The sequence below is a fragment of the Xyrauchen texanus genome, chromosome 45, assembly GCF_025860055.1.
Source record: "Xyrauchen texanus isolate HMW12.3.18 chromosome 45, RBS_HiC_50CHRs, whole genome shotgun sequence".
In the NCBI taxonomy this organism is placed as follows: Eukaryota; Metazoa; Chordata; class Actinopteri; order Cypriniformes; family Catostomidae; genus Xyrauchen; species Xyrauchen texanus.
Window position 1 is genome coordinate 164,534 of NC_068320.1, and position 12,057 is coordinate 176,590.

At 42.0% G+C, this 12,057-nt stretch overlaps 1 non-coding gene across 1 annotated transcript; it reads left to right on the forward strand.

Moving 5' to 3' along the window:
- The first annotated feature begins 626 nt into the window (after positions 1-626).
- Positions 627-790, forward strand: LOC127637851 (U1 spliceosomal RNA). Its single transcript, XR_007969790.1, has one exon. It is a non-coding gene; the product is annotated as a U1 spliceosomal RNA (small nuclear RNA).
- The last annotated feature ends 11,267 nt before the right edge of the window (positions 791-12,057 follow it).

Here is a 12,057-nt window from a genome sequence, read left to right on the forward strand (position 1 = left end):
AAAATATATAGTCAGATTACTTCTTTTAACTTAAAACTTGATTTTGATCATTAAGTCTCCTCACATTAATTCTCTCTCTGTCACATTCCTCATTGATGGGCCCAGAGGAGTGGTCTTTGTGTCACATCAATGTGAATCTCATCAATATTTATGATAGTTCACGCCTCCACGCATATTGCCATTCAACACTAAAATTGTCACACAAAAGTTAAATGACTATATTGTTTTGTATGAATGAGTGATCAGGATGATTTTCTCATCATTTTATAGCAAAAACTCTAGGCTACAAGATCCAGTTCTCAAAGTATTTGAGAAATGTTTAGTATGTGTTATATGGCCTTATTTCAGTGACTTAAAATTTTTGTTTTTTCAAAAACCACGCATAAACATTATTTTCTCAAAAATACAAACATGTACACACATGTTGCTCACATATTATTGTAGCCCAGTTTGTGCTGAATACAGTGTTATCAGACTTTAGCCATTAGTATGTTTTTAAGCAACTGAAAAAAGCACAAATGTCAAGGCATGTCAAAACTTCTCCAGGGCCCAAAATACCCTCAGACCAACGTTGGTATGAATGGTAAAGAGGAGAATGGGCCCTCTGCCCCAAAACCCTTGCACTTATACTTACCTGGTAGGGGAGACACTATGATCATGAAGGTGGTTCACCAAGGGTGAGGCTCGGCCATTGCACTTCGGTTGTGCTGACCCTTGCGAATTCCCCAAATGTGGGAATCTCGACTGCATAATTTCTGGTAGTGGGGGACTGCGTCCGCGCTCTCCCCTGGTCATTCGTTTAAAAAAAGAAAACTATCTCTGTTGTGTTTGTCGGGCGTGCTCTCAATTGAGGTGTTTCCCATAAACGCCAACCTGATCATTCGTTTTGCACTGTTTAGATTTTAAGACAGCATTAAACAATGTTGAAAGACTCGCTTTCTTTTATACAATATTTTGAATCCTAAGCAATGGTCCTGTTTATTTCTCATTTGCATCTCCATCTATAGAAACGTGAACACGTTCAAAAACACGTTTAAATATTGTAACATTCGTATGCATGTCCCTCCGTTGAAAAGAAAGCCTTGCGTTGTCACTGATCATTTCAACGTAAGAAACATACACGTTAAAGTTCAATGATGCTATCTTTAAAAACCCCACAAGATGAAGGAAGACATGCTGACAACGGATTCTGCTTTCCCTCCAATTTTACTGATGTTAAGTTTAGTGGAAAATTCAGTCAATTAACAATTATATGATAGCACAGGGAGGAAACAGAAGATGGACATATAAATACTGGGTTAAAAAAAAAAATCTAAACGCCAGGATGTGCTTACATGTGAAAGGGATATTTCCAAAAAAAAATACAAATAAAAAAATAAGCATTTATAATCAGTTCAGCTTTTCCCATTAAAGCTGAGGGTAAAACAGTTATTTAACATATTGTCATTATTATTATTATTATTCATAAAGGGCAACTCGACTTTGGTTGATTATTTTATGACTGATTTTTGTTTAACAAATAATGCAAGTGTCGACAACACTAATGACAAATTCTCTTAAAAGAAGAATTTTCTAATTTGCTGTCAATTCCATCACAAACTCTATACCACTAAGTATTTCAATAAATATATGTAACAGGAACTAAATGGTTTACCACCGATGACATATTTTCATGAATAATGTGAAAACAGTATAGATTAAATGTTAAATATCTCTTAGAGCAGACTCCTATTTTTCTGAACTTTGAAACTGGAATTTCTGTTACACAAGTTGAATTTTCTTGCGCTGTATCAAACTAAGACAAAGACCACACGGCATCCTCCGAGCTCACAAATAGAAATGAAGCGCTGTATCAAACTAAGACAAAGGAAATATGGCGTTCAGTGATCCGACAGAGATAGAAATAAAGAACCGTATCTGCTACTGAAGTGGACGCCATCACCTAAACACGCAGGATTTCCTACGTGCTCACAAAGGATTTCGTCTTCACTTCAAGCTCACTGTTCAGTGTAAGAGAAAAGTGAGATTAGCCTGAATTATTAAAAGTACAGAGCCAAAGTTAAACTTTGGACCCAATGGATCCGAAAAAGAAAAGAAAAGAAAAAGAGCCACGATTTGCGTTAATAAGAGAATAAAAAGGTCTGTCTGGCCCCCGCGTTTGATTAGCTACTCTGAAACAAGAGACTTTAGCGTCCTTCACTGAGACATAGAAACAAAGCTAGGTGTGGTGTCAGCGTTGGTTGGGCACACATTGACAATGCATACACATTGTTCCCTTTTACACGAAAAGCCAATGGGTAATATAACATTGCAAAGGGCACACAAAAACATAGCAGAAGATAACATAAATCCCAAATGTTCAAATGTGAGTAGAAAGATCAGTTTGGCCTCCACACGGGGTTTCGGCCAACGGCACTCCAGCGGCAACCCTCTGATTTTTGTATACCTGATCACTCTACTTGAACATTGTTATCGAATCAGATCCTCAGTCATCTCAGACATAGTTTAAAGCATCACTCTCGTCACTCTCATAATCATCACATTTGTGTGTCTCATCTATTGGATAAACAGTCAGTTTTACTGCTTTTATGGACATCCCAGCCCTGTCCAATCTCTGTACTGAGTTGGAAATACATCTCATAATGCATGGCAAGCAGAACAGAATCAGAATTCCTAACACTACATTTGGCAAAACAGTTTGAGTCTGAATGTGTACCACGGTCTCGAACGATCCAACTTGTCTAGTGATTGCAGCTCTTTGCAATGATCAATGTCTCTGGTTGTGGCTGCATAAATAGCTTTATTCTGTACACCGGCCTTATCACTCCTCCTGAGTGACCTTGCTCTTGCACCTGGTGTTTGGGCTCGATCTTGGAACTTGTTGAACTTGTTGTTGTTGTTGCTGAGGCTCCTCCTCCTGTTGCCCTTCCGATATGGGCGGAACTCTCCTGCAGTGGTTGGCGTGCACCCACGTAGCTCTCTCTCCGACCTTCACCGCCATGTGTGTTGTCAGCAAGACTTGGTACGGTCCTCGCCACCGTTTCGCCCTCCAGTTCTTCCTTCTCAGGTCACGAATTACCACGTAATCCCCCGGCCTGATCTTATGCAGGAACGTCTCAGCAACTCTTCCCTGGGCAGCTTTGACCTGCACAGAAATCTTGGATAACAGACACGACATTTCTTTGCAGTAATTCAACATCTCATTTTCACACACATCCGTTGATGGCAGCCTGCGTTTTCCCCCCTCTATTCCCATGAATGGTGGTCTACCAAAGAGAATTTCGAATGGGCTCAAATTTGTTTTTACTCTCTTTCTCATTCTCATGTACATTAACACAGTTGGGAGTGCTTTCACCCATCAGAGTCCGGTTTCCTCACAACACTTTGCCAATTTGTTCTTTACCATTTGGTTCTCACGCTCCACAGCACCTCCGCTGGCGGCTCGATAGGCACAATGTGTTCTCATATCAATTCCTAAGAACTGACCCACCTGCTTGATTGCCTCATTGACAAAATGTGTTCCATTGTCAGAACTGATTTTTCTTGGAATTTCCCATCTCGGAACAATCGCTGTCAGCAGAGCCTTGGCTACTGCTACCGCGTCTTGTTTAGGTTGGGAAAGCCTCGACCCATTTGGACCACATGTCGACCATTACCAGGCAATATTTCTGCTTCCCACAAGGGGTTAATTCAATGAAATCCATCATTAATTACTCGAACGGCCCTTCTGGGGCTGGCTGGGATACCAGCTGTGTTTTAACGCCTCGTGCCACATTGTGTGTATTACAAATAACACATCTTTTGCAAAAATTCTCAGCGAATATTGTGAAGCCCTTGGTAAACCACAATTCTTTCATTTGTGCAATCATTCCCCCTTTTGACACATGATCTAAACCATGCGTCAATTTAGCATAATGTTGAAAGAAATGTTTGGGTAAACAGGGCGTTCCATCAACTGATGTCCACACTCCATCTACAAGGCTGCAGCCTGACACCTTCCAAGTGTTTTTCTCAGCTTCTGTGGAAAAATACTGCATGCTCTGTAAACAAGGAGAAATGTCGAAGTTAATGTCAACTTGTGCGCAAGTGGCGCTTTTACTAGTATCTTTAGTCTGATCCGCTGCCGCTGCTTTTGCAGCCATATCAGCTCTGCCGTTTCCTGTTGAAATGAAACCTTTATCATTAGTATGCGCTGCGCACTTACAAATCGCAATTTTGTCTGGCAAAAGAATGGCCTCGAGGAGGTCCGATACTAGAGATGCGTTTAGTATCGGGCGCCCATCTGATTTCAAACATTTTCTGTGCTTCCACAAAGCACCAAAGTCATGCGTGACTCCAAAAGCATAATGCGAGTCTGTGTAAATCGTCACACATTTATCCGTCATCAGTTTACATGCTTCAGTCAGCGTGACTAGTTCAGCTGCCTGCGCAGAATAATGTGATGGTAATTTGCCAGACATCAGAAGTTTCAAATTCAGTCGTTACTGCATAACCAACTTTATTCTGTCCCGTTTGTTGATCTTTTGACGCAGACCCATCAACAAACAGGACATTGTCACAATTATCCAAAGGTATGTCTAAAAGGTCTGGACATGGTGTGCACACCTGTTCGAGCGCTGACAGACAACAATGATGTTCCTCGCCATCCTCCTGTGTGGGCAAAAGGGTGGCAGGATTCAAAGTTGTGCATCTTTTCACAGTTATGTTTGGCATGTCCAATAAAATTGTATGATACCTCCGCCATCGGGCTGTAGACAAATGTGACGTTCTCTGCTCTTGCAAAATCATGGAGACTGCATGTGGAACCATTAAAGTTAAATCAGAATATCCCACAAACTCTCTGGAGGCCATCACAGCCAGCTCAGCTGCTGCCACTGCCCTGAGGCAATGCGGAAGTCCTGCAGCTACAGCATCGAGTTTCGTTGAAAAATAGGCCACAGGTCGCAGTCTGTCACCATGAGTCTGCAAGAGATCAGAAGTCTTAAAATTATTCTTTTCATCGACCATCTGTACAAACGGGTGGTTTATGACAGGAAGGCCCAACGTTGGAGCCATAGCCAATTGCACTTTCATGTTATCAAATGCTTCCTCAGCCCCACTTGTCCAAACAAGTGTGTCACATGCCCTCAGCCCTTTCCCTGTCGTTAGGGCTCGCAAGGGCTGTTCAAAAATGGCATAATTAGGAATGAACATACGGCAGTAAGCGCACATCCCCAAAAATGACAGCATTTGTTTCTTAGTAACTGGTTTTGGCACCTCTTTTATGGCCCGCACCCGTTTCTCAGACAGTGCTTTGCTATTTGGTTTGATAACATGCCCCAGGAATGTCACTTCCTGTTTCACAAACTGCAGCTTTGAAAGACTGACTTTGTGCCCCTCCTGCTCCAAATGCTTCAGGAGAGTCACAGTGTCAGAAATGCAGGTAGTTTTATCTTTGGCACAAATTAATAAATCATCAACATATTGTAATAAAGCCGTTCCAGCCATCAAAGTCAGAGGCTCAATACTTCTCCGAAGGGCCTTGTTATAAATAGTTGGGGATTCACAGTATCCCTGACACAATCTTGTAAATGTATAGCCTCTATTATTGAAATCAAACACAAACCAAAACTGGCTTTTCTCTTCCACTGGGACGCTAAAGAATGCATTAGCCAAATCCACCACAGTGAAATACGTAGCATCTTGCAGAATTTGTGACAAAATAGTATAAGGGTTTGGCACTTGTGCTGCCCTGGCAATAACAGCTGAATATACAGCCTGTAAATCCTGCACAAATCGCCACTCTGTTGGCTGACCCTTATCTCTGATCTTTTTTACAGGGAAAATTGGTGTGCGTACTGGTGAATCATTGCATGGTATAATTATTCCCTCCTTCAACAGAGAATCAAATACTGGCATTATGCCCTGCAATGCCTCACGTTTGAGGGGATATTGCGCCTGACACGGTTTGTAATCAGATTTTGGGGTGATTACAACCAGCTCGCATCCCTTTATCGAGTTGTGTTTTGCCCACAATTTTGAAGGTATTTCTGCCAGAGAAATATCAATTTCTGACGCAGAAATATCCCCCACCCCCATCATTGTTCACGGTAGCAGTTACAGTTCTCAAAACCCGCACATTAAAATCACAGTTTGATTTAAATGCGCCAACACTTTTGCTCTGTGCTATGTCTGTATCAATTTTAACCCTGTGACTGTTTGCAGTCTGTAGCCTGCAAACTGTCATTCACAAAAAGCCCCAATTCTGCCCACTGCTTATTCGTGCTCTTGGACACAGATAAATGAGGAACACTATGTCCCGCCATGAAATAACACTGCAATTGTTTTTCATTCAAACACGCATACAACACACACACATTTTCTGTCCAGAATATCGTGTCAAATTTCACACTTTCATTCTTCACTCCACTAAACCAGGTTTCTTCATAGTGTGAATCACGCTCGTTTACGACATGTGACGTACAATGCATTCTATCAGGCGTCATAAACTCTGTGTTGACTGGTGTTATTCGATCTTTAGCCAATTTCAAAATCATCTCTGCCCAATCAACATCTTTTATCTGCCATTTGTAAGCCCACTGTGGCTCAAATTTAGAACATGTAATTTGTGGCGCTTCCTCAATGCCGATTCCGGAGAAATCGGCACAGAGGATAAAATTTAATTCACACATTAAATCTCTGGCCATTAGTGGCGTGGGACAATTGGCCGACCAGAGAAACTCGTGTTTCAGAGTTCGACCTCCCTCCGTCTCACACTCTAAGGGCTCGGTGAATTGTTCAGAGATCATATGGCCTGAAGCTGAAGTGCTTTCATACACCTTTCCTGTCATTTTCGGCACACATGGCAAGTCACATGGTCGTAAAGTGCTAATTGAAGCTCCCGAATCGACCAGAAAGTTAATTACTACTCCCTCGACTATCATTGGGTATTTTGGCATTTGAGAAAACCCTGTGCTTTTGTACATTTTCAAACATTCATCGGAAACACTGCTCAAGATTTCATCATTCGCAACATTGCTCAAAACACACAAAGATTAGCAGAATGTAAATTAGTGTATGTGTTTGTGTTGTGTTTGCAAGTTAGTAATAAATGGTCACTTCCCTGTCTTGTGGTCAGCCACTGATCGCCCCGAACCAGACCCTCTCCGTCCTGCTCTCCGTTCCTCTCGTTTCAATCCGACTTCAGATTCGGGCACGCAGTGCTCCAATGCCTCCCTTGCACACTCTGCATACGGTACAGTCTCTGACCATATGGTCGTTTGTAGCGCACACATAGCACTGCCATTTCCTTCCATCACCTCTTCCTCTCGCCTTTTGTTGAGTTTAAGGCTTGTTTGTTTTACGTTGCACAACTGCCATTGTGAGTGGTTTTCGGTCTTTATTTTCCTGCAGTTGATCTTCGGCGTGTATAGCGTGCATCAGGGCTGAAGTTAAGCGCCCGTTCTTCCACTCTACGTAACTTGCCTTCATTCCTCTTGAAATTTCTGGTCTCAGTCCTTTTAGAAAATAACTTAGCAGAAGTCTTTCCCATGTACTTGGTTGATTCCCTCTGTCCTCCTCCCTTTCTTCTTCGCTGCCTATGGCAGCGGGCGCTGAGGATTCTACCGCGGCCTGTTGTACTGGCGGTGATGGTACTCGTGGGAATTCTTGCGCTTGTATCGCTTGCGCTGCTGCTTCTGCCGCTGCTTCTGCCGCTGCTCGCGCTCTTCTCGCTTCTAGTTCTGCTCATGCTGCTAATCGTGCTGCTTCTTGTGCTGCCGCTTGTGTATCTCTTCGGATCGGAGAGCAGTCGAGATCGTGGTCCAGTTTCAGGGCTTTCAGCTCCGCCACGGGGTAGTGATGGTTATATGCCGGCGGTGCCGAGACAATCTCGTTTACATTTTGGAAAACACAAACACGTGGTTTATTAGTAGCATTATGCTCTGGTGGAGCTGTTTTTTCCACACATCCTCATTCATTCCTTTGCTTAATTCATTCATCATTTGCTTTCGTTCTCTTCTGTCGGCTTCCTCAATCCAACAATCTATAGTCTGCTCACATTCTTTACACACATGACGAAAACAACCGCAACAACTCTGTTTCTTTTCACTGCTTTTTTTTTTACTGACTTTTTTCACAACATTCAGTCTTATTTTGCTCCGTGTTCCTTCTTCAGGAAAATCATGATAGTTGATCAACTTTTCTATATCCAGCATACATTTATGTCCATAATTCTTTTTCATTTGACCGAAAACTGGTGTGTAAAAATTATCTAGTTTACTGTTAGATGACCCCATATTGGCTGATATCTATCTCTCCTGGATTTTCCTTCGACACACGTCTAATAATCTGTCAAATGTCTTCAACAGATCCGATTTTGTCACCTCAAATCGGCAAGGGTAGCAAATATGCTCTGTAATTACAGTTTACTCAAAAATCTTTCCGTGAGCTCTTTCCAGCGCTCGATTGATTCTGGTTCACCTAATTAAGCAGGTGTGGCTCTTCCGTCCACTTTTTACAAGCTAGTTTTTCGGCATAAAATTGACTTGACTTCCTCAGGTTACAATTTCCCCCTCGAAAAACCTTCTATGCCCGTACCAAAGAGATAGTTCCAGCCACTATGGTTCACTCACAGTCATATCAAATTACACCACCCAAAATAAAATAATTTTACTGTCTTACCGAGATGCTTTTACTGCCACCGGGTTCTTTCTGATCTCAGTCGAGTCACTCCTGGCCCTGAAAGCAGTTTGGCTCTTCTCTCTCAATTTTCGAGGTAAGACCAGAAGCCTGGTGCTGCTGGGATGATCAGTCGTCAAATCCGTTGTCTTCAGAAACAGAAGAAACTGCCGTGAGATCCCAACTTCATAATTAAACAAAGAGCATCACAGGATAAGAGACATCAGGATCCAAATTATATTTTAAAAGATAGATTATTCTTTTAAAATAGGTTTGTTCACAAAAATATTGCGACAGCTTCCTCACAACAGGAACAAAAACCTAACTCACACAGAAAACACATGGCCTACTTATACCCCCCTGTCTTCAAAGTCCCTTCTTCTGTAATTTTCCACTCATCCCAGTAAAACCAGATTTAGCTGGTTTTAGAAATACAAATGGTTCTTCTAAGCCCCCTGGGTTTTACTGTCCTTACATCTGTGAGGTCATCAAAAGGCTATATAAACGCTATCTTTTCCTGAAGACAGTGGCCCCCCTGGGCTTTACCGAGTTTTACACCTGTGAAACTCAACAAAAGGCTTTTTTCTGATCATCTGTTTCACTGTGTGTGTCTTTGTTCCTGCCAGGTGAATAGGAAAATACCAGAGGAGAGAAACACATGATTGAATCGAAAGAAAATCCACATAATGTCTTAAGAAAGTGAATAAGAAAGAAAGTAAAATATAACTTTTTCCACAACAGACCACATGTCAACCATCACCAGGCAGTATTTCGGTTTCCTACAAGGGGTTAACTCGATGAAATCCATCATCAGATACTCAAAAGGCGTGGTTGGTTGAGATACTATAGGTGTTTTTATCCCTCTTGCCATGTTATGTGTGTTACAAATGACACATCTTTTGCAAACATTTTCAGCAAATATCGTGAAACCCTTTGTAAACCACAATTTTTTCATTTGCACAACCATCCCCTCTTTTGATACATGGTCTAACCCATGTATCAACTTTCCATAATGAGGAAAGAAGTGTTTGGATAAACAAGGCATGCCATCACAGCTCATCCACACATTCTCCTTAAAGCTACAGCCAGCCGCCTTCCACTTGATTTTCTCCTAGCCTGTGGAAAAAGTTTGCATGCTCTAAACAAGAAATGTTGAGGTTATTGTCAGATATCAAAGCACACGTAGTCTCTTTTGTCTCCATCGCTGCCGCGGCCTTCGCTGCCGCGTCTGCTCGTGCGTTTCCTGTTGAGACTGAACTGTTATCTTTAGTGTGCGCTGCGCATTTGCAAATCGCGACCTTGTCTGGTAAAAGAATGGCCTCCAAAAGCTCAGACACAAGAGATGCATTTAATATTGGACGACCATCTGACTTCAAAAATTTTCTGTGCTTCCATAAAGCACCAAAATCGTGTGTTACCCCAAAGGCATAACACGAATCTGTGTAAATTGTCACACATTTGTCTGCCATAAGTTTACATGCTTCTGTTAAAGCAACCAGTTCAGCTGCCTGAGCTGAATAATTTGATGGCAGTTTGCCAGATGTCACGTCCTCAAATTCAGTGGTTATCACATAACCAACCTTATTCTTTCCTGTTTGTGGATCTTTGGAAGCCGACCCATCCACAAAGAGGATATTGTCACAATGGTCTAATGGCGTGTCTAATAGATCTGGACGCGGTGTGCACACCTGTTTAAGTGCTGACAGACAACAGTGATGTCCCTCACCATCCTCCTCTGTGGGGAGGAGTGTGGCAGGATTCAAAGTTGTGCATCTTTTAACAGTTATGTTTGGCATGTCCAATAGAATTGTGTGGTACCTCAGCCATCGGGCTGTAGATAAATGTTCTTGCAAAATCATGGAAACTGCGTGTGGAACCATCAAAGTTAAATCAGAATACCCCACAAATTCCCTGGATGCCAGTACTGTCAGTTCAGCAGCCACCACAGCCCTCAAACAGTGTGGTAGACCTGCTGCTACTGCATCGAGTTTGGTTGAAAAATATGCCACAGGTCACAGTCTGTCTCCATGCGTCTGCAAAAGAACAGAAGTCATAAACCCATTTTTCTCATCAACCATCTGAACAAACGGTTTGTTTACATCTGGCAGACACAAAGTGGGAGCCAGAGCCATTTGCACTTTCATGTTAGCAAATGCCTCTTCGGCTTCGCTCGTCCAAACAAGCTTGTCACATGACCTCAGCCCTTTCCTTGTCATCAGGGCTCGCAAAGGCTGTTCAAGAATGGCATAATTAGGAATAAATTTACGACAATAAGCACACATTCCTAAAAATGACAATAATTGTTTTTTCGGAATTGGTTTTGGCACATATTTTATGGCCTGTACACGTTTGTCACAGATGGATTTACTGTTTGGTCTGATAACATGTCCCAAAAACTTTATTTCCTGTTTCACAAACTGCAATTTTGAAAGACTGACTTTGTGTCCCTCCTGTTCCAGGTGCTTCAAAAGGGACACAGAGTCAGCCACACACGTAGCTTCATCGCATGCACAGATCAACAAATCATCCACATACTGTACTTCAATCTCAAAATCACATTTTGATATAAATGTTTCACTTCTGCACTAATCTGTTGCTTTTATGCATTCTCTCACAAAGGGGCCCAAATCTGCCCACAGCTGCTCTTTGGCCTTGGCCGCTGATTAGGGTGGCAGTGTTCCCTGCTATCAAATAGAACTGCATTTGTTTTTCTGTCAGGCAAGCTGAGAGCGCACACACATTTTCTGTCCAGAAAATCTCATCAAATTTCACAGTCTCATTTTCTACCCTGTTAAACCACCCCTCCTCATATTGTGGTTCTCGTTCAATTACGACATGTGACGTGCAATGCAATTGGTCAGGCGTCATATTTTCTGTGTTAAATGACATTGTTCGATCTTTTGCCAGTTTCAAGATCATTTTTGCCCAATCATAATTTTTCACACACCATTCAAATGCCCACTGCGGTTCAAATTTAGAACAACATATTTGTGGTTCTTCCTCGATGCTAATTCCAAAGGAAGTAAGGGTCAAACTCAATTCACACATTAAATCTCTGGCCATTAGAGGTACCGGACAAGCTGGTGAACACAAAAATCCATGTTTAAATGTCCTCCCCCTTCTCCGACTCACACTCTAAGGGCTCTGTGAATTTTTTTTTTTCAGAAACCAAATGGCCCTAGGCCAAAGTGCTCTTTATGCACTGAACCTGTCAATTTTGGGACACATGGCAAGTCACATGGTCGTATCGTAGAATGGCCAGCCCCAGAATCTACCAAAAAATGTACTAATGTCCCCTCAACTAACAGAGAACAGAACACCGTTTTAAAGGTAAGTTATACTTTTACTATTTATATCTGTGTTTTAAGTATTTATTTAGGAATTTATTGTGTGTTAGGG